The following is a 7,769-nucleotide window of genomic DNA, read 5'->3' on the forward strand; positions in this document are numbered from 1 at the left end:
TTTTTTTCAATAAGCATATTTGGTGGTAAGGATGTGTACGGGTCAAAAACCAGCCCGACCCGTATAAACCTGTGACCCGAAGATGCACCCCTTTACCCTCTTGGGAAGGTCGGTTTAGGCGGGTTTTAGTTCGGTTCTCAGGACTTCTGATCATTCACGTGTCAAAAACCCCGACCCGGCCTGAAACCTTGAAGTGCACCAAAATGAAAACCGTGACCTGTCTCCTTACCCTCTCGGGCGGGTCGAGTTCAGTCGGGTCAAAAACGGGTCACAGTATTTCGGTTCAATTGCACATTCCTATTTAGTGGAAATAACTTACTTATTGTCTCTGAGTTCGGGTCACAGTTTTTCGGTTCAAGAACGGGAACTAAAAGTATAGAAATTTACTTTTACTACATTAACTTTGCTTGATTCATGAAAAGTAATTAAATGAAAGAATATGAACATATTCTTCGTTCATTCATTTGTCTATCAATGATTTATGGTGAGTTTTTTATATTGTTTTCATAAATATTAGTTTGTTTATATTTAACCAATATAAACAAGGTCTTGTTGACATTTAGGGCCTTATTTTCGAAAATTCTTTGGTGCACCATTCAACTAATGTATAAGACCGATCGCAATGATCAAACGAGACTCGTGGAGGACTCATGCAACAGTTTACGAGTCCACACCATTATATGGGACTCGTGGCCCGACTCGTGGTGATTGGTCGGTGATTTCAGCAACAGCGAGCCATTATGTATTTGTCTAATGTATATAATATTATAGGATGTACAGAATTCCAACAAACAAGCCAACCTTAATGACAACTTTGCCTTTAGTGCAAAAGTCTGCCCAAGCATCTTGCCCATATGACCAACAAAATAAAAATGAAAAGGATTATCAATCCACCCATCAATAAAACAAAATTAAAATTCTATATTCAATATAAGCCTTTTGCTAGCCAAAAATTTATTGAACATTTATGATACAAATTTTCCAGTAACACAAAAGGCACACACTTCTAGCTTTTAACAGTTAACATCCAACTTCTAGGGGAAGAATCTTGTAAGAGGGTAAGAACTTCAATATGTTTATATTTCAACTTTAGTTCTGTCATATCAACATGGTAGTGAAGATAATGGGTCGCCAATCACGTACCAGCTATATCTTCAACCTGATCAATGTTGACAACATGAACTCCACTCTGAAGACCACTTGTGAACTTTCCTAGGCCCTGTTACCAGTAAGGATTTGGCCCTTTAACCACTAAGTACCAACTGAACCAAAAGAAACCAGCTTCAGTGATAGCAATCCACAATCAGATGAGTGGCCAAAAGCAAGGCTAAAGGGTTTGGTTCAGTTGCCTTAGAACATCAAATATTAGACCCCATAAACTATCACAGATAAGGAACCAAAAGCACTTGACTATAGAAAAAGGGCTTTTAAAAAGTGAATTATGCTCATCGAGACCATATGATTAGGGCTTTAAGGATTTTTATATAATGTACACATATAAGACTACTTCGATCATGTTAAGTTTCTAATAACCTGTCTTTGTGTAATTCATAAGCATCACAAAAGAAAATCATACATTGCATTGTGCGGCCAAACCATACAGAATTTTGCAAACCAACTTTTTATTAAAAAAAAATTTTATGTATAAATAGAGAGATTATCTAGGAAGCTAATCAACTAATATGGAAGTCTTAATTACGGCGACTCAATTTTTCTGAAAGACATTATCTTATTACTTTCGTAGTATCATGAAGTATATGCTACATCATTGGCACCTTTTCAAAAAGCATACTGCCAATAAGGGTCCATAGTTGCATCGTAAAGCATACCGACCGGAAGGGTCCAAAATTACATTGAGAAGCATACCGACAGGAAATGTCCATAAACGATACCGACAAGGAATGGTCCATAGTACATCGTAAAGCATACAAACAGGAAAGGTCTGTAGTAACATCGTAAAGGATACCGACATGGAAGGGTTCATAGTACATCGTAAAGCATACAAACAGGAAAAGTCCATTGTTACATGTAGAAGCATACTCACATGAAGGTTCTATATTTACATCGTAAAGTATACCGGCATGGAAGGGACCATAACATATCGTAGAGCATACCAACGTCCACAGTTACATGGAGAAACACACCGACAGGAAGGGTCCATAGTTACATTGTAAAGCATACCGACAGGAAGAGTTCACTGTTCAAAGTTGTATCATAAAGTATACGGACAGGAGGGTATATACAGTACTTACATCGAGAAGCATACCGACAGAAAGGGTCAATAGTTACATCGGAAAGCATACGCCCATAAAGACCCATAGTTGCATCGAAAAGCATACCAACAGGAAGAGCATCCAACTAGAAAAAGTACATACTTTGGAAAGCATACGGACTGAAAGTTACAAATGAAAGCTTACCAATGGAAAGGGTCCATAAATTGATTAAATTCCATCAAAAAGCATACTGACTTAAGGGGTCCATAGACTAAATTGGACAGCATACTGACGAAAGGGTCTAATGCAAATACAACATATATAGAAAACATATACACACACTCTTGATTGAAAATTAACAAATAGTTCATCAGCGTGATAACCAGCTCACATGTGAACACCATCAATGAAAAAGGATCGATTATTTTACATCAAAGCATATATGGACTGCTAAAAAGGGAGAGATAAAAAAATTAAAAGAAGAAAATGGGAATCCACAAACAGATGGCTCACCAAAAGCAGGGCTAAAGGGTTCCGTTCCGTTGCACAAAGACATCGAGAATCAGACCTCATAAACTATTAGGAATAAGGAAACAAAGCAACTCAACTACTTATAGGCATACCATATGATTAGGGCATTTGGACTTCTTACAATAATGTACACAAACAAGACTGCTTCTTCCATCGGGTTAAGTTTCTAAGAAAACTGTAGAGTACTTCGCAACAATGTTTTTAGAACCGGATCGGACATTGAACAGGTCTAAGGTCTAAGGAGGAAGTTCAACTGGACTGGAAAAACCGGTCCAAAATTTTATATCTAAAGATATATATGAAAGCTTGATGTAAAGATCTTATATAATACTTTATCTGCGGGTACTTGTAAACCAAACAAATAAACGACTTATTGACTAAACTGGATACGGTCAAAAACAAGTCCAGACTACCTGAGACATGTCTCATAATGGGTCAGAAGTTAGGCTGCCTTTCCCAACTTCCCTTTAGTAAATGTTGCATTGCGGATACTTTTAAACCAACTAAATATACGACTTACATTTCAGGATTAAACTAGGTAGGGTCAAAAACAGGTTGAAACAGTTCGACATGTCAAGTAACTGCTTAGGTTAGGCTGCCTCCCTCAACTTACCATTAGTAGATACTAACATTGCAGATGCTTTTAAACCAAATAAATAAACAACTTATCACTTTGGGACTTAACTGAAAAGGGTCAAAAACAAGTCCAAACGGTCAGACACGTCTCGTAATAGGACAAAAGTTAGGCTGCCTCTCCTGACTTGCCATTAGTAAAAGCTAGATACTTTTAAACCAGAAAAATAAATGACCTATCGTTTAGCGACTAAACTGCATAAGGTCAAAAACGAGTCCAAAAGGTCCAACATGTCTCGTAACGGTTAGAAGTTAGGCTGTCTTTCCCAACAGTTGACTAAACAGGTTAGGTCATACATAAGTCAACAGCACATGCTAAATTGCTAACTTGTTTAAGAAGGGTCATGTTATTTCAGATTTCTCAATAGCCAACTAGAACCACAAACCAGGACTGGCCTAAACTAAAACCAATACCGCATCAACATATGCTACCAGGTTTGGCTAGGTCAACCTTCACAACCCACAATATCACTTAACCCATTGACCAAACTAGTTGAGACCAAAAATAAGGGGCCAATATAAAAATGAGTTAGGTTATCTCACTTTTCCAAACTCTAGAACCATTACCAGCTGAAAATACTAGCATTGCGGATACTTTTAAACCAAACAATTTAACTAATTATTGTTTAGGCACTAAACTGGATAAGGTCAAAAACGCATCCAAACAATCTGAGGCATGTCTCGTAACGGGTCAGAATTAGGCTACCGCTCCAAACTTGACAATTTGACATTAGTAAATGCTAGCATTGCCGATAAGTTTAAAGCAACCAAATATAAGACTTATCGTTTTGGGGCTAAACAGGACAGGATCTAAACTGGGTCTAAACGGTCCGACATGTCTCGTAACAGATTTCGTAAATGTTAGCATTGCAGATATATTTAAACCAAACAAATAAGGATACCATAACCACCTTTATTTGATCAAGAAAAGTTTAAAAAGCACATAATACACTTGGATTTTAAATTAGTAATATATAGATTCATTCTAAAATCTAAAGATTCATATATTTCAAGATGTGAAATGTTCATTTTAGAACTAAAATTTATGTGAAAACTAAAAAACTGGCCAAAACACACTGTGATCTGAATTTAACACAATGTGTTTTTATTGTGTAATCTAAAAGCACATTGTGTTAAGTTTTAAATCACAACGTGTTTTTGACAGCGCGTGAAACTCAGAAAATTGTTCGAACACACTATGATATGAATTTAACACAATGTGACGACACATTGTGTTAGATTCAAATCACATTGTGTTTTGGCCAGTTTTCTAGTTTTCAAGAAAATTTTAGTTTTCAAATGATCACAACCCATTTCATGATACTGTACTATAATTTCGTTCAATACTGACAATTCATACACTTTTAAGAATAATTAATCCAGATTTTACCTGAACTATTGTGGTTACGCTTCCAGGGCCCTCCTGGTGTAAGAAACAACTTTTTCATTAGCAGGAAAATCTAAATGGTTTGTAAAAGAAGTCTATATTAACAATCAGAAATTTATACACCTCAAACTGTTTCTCTACCCACGTTACCTCCTTCCATGTTTTAGAACCCAATGAGTTCCATGAACTTGGAGCTCGAATTGTTTTCACATGCTGCAAAAGCCTCAACCCATCTACAAAAAAAGGTATAAATTTCTTTATGAGTCATGTCCCTGCTTACATTCATGAGAATAAAATTTCATGAGCAGATGTGCCAGATGGGCAGTTTGGCTAACATGCCAAAATGTTTGATATTTTGTCAGGTCTAAACATGCCTAGTTGACCAGAATCACTTCTTGCCCCATAAAACTAGTGCATCAACTATAATAAACCAAAAAAATACTTGATTCTATAACAAAGTAATTATAAGATATAATACTTTGGAATACATTTTAGATGACATTCCATTTGACCCATTTCTGTGAAAGTTATTTCATTTTAAATCTACGCGCTAGAGATAAACCATAACAAATGCTTGTAAAAACTCGTGAAAGTAAATGGGTCCAAATTACTGCCTCTAAAGAAAAGGCATACTTGTAACAATTGCTTCTTCCCACAAGCGACGCTCTGACCATGATGGAGCAACTTCTGGTACCAGGATTCCAATTTCCAAACTTCTGGTACCAGGATTCCAATTTCCAAACAAACCCTGCACAACAAGAAATCATATTCATATTATCTCCGCAAGTTAATAGATAAATAATTCTGGTCAGTCCACTAAATGACAACAGGGTTATAAAAAATGCTTACGAACATCTGAATAAACAAAACTATAAGGGTCATAGATGATTAGATAGACTTGAGTGAAATAGTTTGAGAGATATACCTCATTACCATGGATCAATTTAGTATGATGCTAAAAAACATTGAATATTATGTACCATATATATAGGGAAAATAAAAAAACTTTTTCAAGTAAAAGGAACTAAAAGTAGAAAAGAACTAACTCAATGACCACTTGGTGTACTACTCCTGGAAGAACACCATCACTTATAGGAGCCGTCTGTAATTCCAGGGAATGGCCAAATTTACTTATTAACAGTTTCCTCTCTGCAGATCCTGTCTTCCTCTATATTATCCTGTAAACATGTCACATAGCAAGAAAATAGTTCAGCCCAAAGTTACACAAACTTATGGTAGCTGAAGTCTAGAATACAAATTACAACTACACATGCAAACTCGACCCATAACTACAACCGGCTGATCTGACTCATTCGAGACATTGTAAATTGTTTGATGAGGAAAAGGGAAAAGTTTGTGTACTTTTGTATAATATAGTTTTTATTATCTTGTTCTACAAATCAATAAGTCAACCCGAAATGACCCATTTTGACCAAAAATTACATGCTTTCACCCGTTACCCATCCTACACACAAACAAAAGCTAGCATACTATTGTGATATCTGAAGCATTTCAAACTTTCAATAATGCCCAGTGGAGTTGGCTCACTATAGCATGTACATTTCATTGCACTACCTCATCATAGATGCTAAATTAAATATATCCTACGGAATGTCAATCCTATAGTCTAAGTGCTCAAAGAGTTCAATAATCTGCAACTAGTTTACAGAAAATACTGTATGGGTTCCACTACCAGGGCATGCATGAAATGACAATAAGTACAACAAAATAGCAGTAATCAACCAACACAGTTGATTATTGCAAACATTACCAGTAGAGCTTGTAAGATGGAAGGGTCAGGTATTTTCGCTAATGCTTTGGAAAGAGGGTCAAGTAAGGCGGGGTTGATTCACCAACATTTTTTATTACTTTTTGAACATTATACAAAATCGATGTACTATTTTAACAGTATTATCTAATTTGTTTGAGCAAACCAAGTTTAGAGATTGGGAACATTTGAATAACATTTTAGTGACTCTTAGCCCATTTAACCCATAAGTCCATTACTCCGTTAGAGATGAAAGCTAATCCACACTGATTCAGTTTTAAGTAAACGAGTTGACATTGCCTCCCCTATTTAACAGCATACCTTATAACAGAGAATGAAAAAAATTGTCAAACAGCACTCAAGAATCTGATCTCCATTACTTGATAGCAATAACTCAGTAGCTGATGGAGGCCTCAACTTCTCCTAAGGTTTCCTTATCCTGCTTAGCAATCATATTTTCAGATTTTTGGCATCCTGGAAAGTAATGCATAAACTATGCATGAATCTTACTAACAAGGTGACAAAATAGGGGGTCGGGCAGGTTGTGTAGCCAAGAAACTACAGTATATGGGTCTAAACGGATTGGATGACACGAAATACTTTCTAGCATATATTACCTAACCCAATCTGAGAACTTGGCATTTGCGACATCCCTCCAATTGTCTACAACGGCCAGAAGGGCACCATTTGTCTGAGATCAAAATACGATAGGAGCATGCGAACTAACATGTAGACGGATGTCGAAAACCCTACGGATGTCTTCTTCACCTACATTAACGAGAATCAAATTCTTTTTACTGCCACTTCGGTAGACGGTATTGCTTTTTTCATCGAGCCATTAACAAAAGATGGAATCATGAATTCCCATTCCATACCTTTTATTTGTTGCAGGGATTCTGATGACAAACTGATTCCTGGCTGGGATAGAAGTTTTCGACAGGCATCATAAAGAATTTGATTCCATAACTTTTATTAGTAAATGCTAGCATTGTGGATAAGTTTAAAGCAACCAAATACAAGAGTTATCATTTAGGGGCTAAAAAGGACAGGGTCAAAACTGGGTCCAAACGGTCCGACATGTCTCGTAACAGATCAGAAGTTACGTTGCACTGCCAACTAGTAAATGTTAGCATTGCGGATATATTTAAACCATACAAATAAACGACTTACCATTTTGGATATAAGCTAGATAGGACCACAAATGAGTCCAAACGGTCTGATACGTTTCGTAACAGGC

At 36.4% G+C, this 7,769-nt stretch overlaps 1 pseudogene; it reads right to left on the reverse strand.

Moving 5' to 3' along the window:
- Nucleotides 1-901: 901 nt before the first annotated feature.
- LOC122601522 lies at nt 902-7,405 on the reverse strand (annotated as a pseudogene).
- Nucleotides 7,406-7,769: the final 364 nt, after the last annotated feature.

Source organism: Erigeron canadensis, chromosome 5 (genome assembly GCF_010389155.1).
Source record: "Erigeron canadensis isolate Cc75 chromosome 5, C_canadensis_v1, whole genome shotgun sequence".
NCBI classification, from domain to species: Eukaryota; Viridiplantae; Streptophyta; class Magnoliopsida; order Asterales; family Asteraceae; genus Erigeron; species Erigeron canadensis.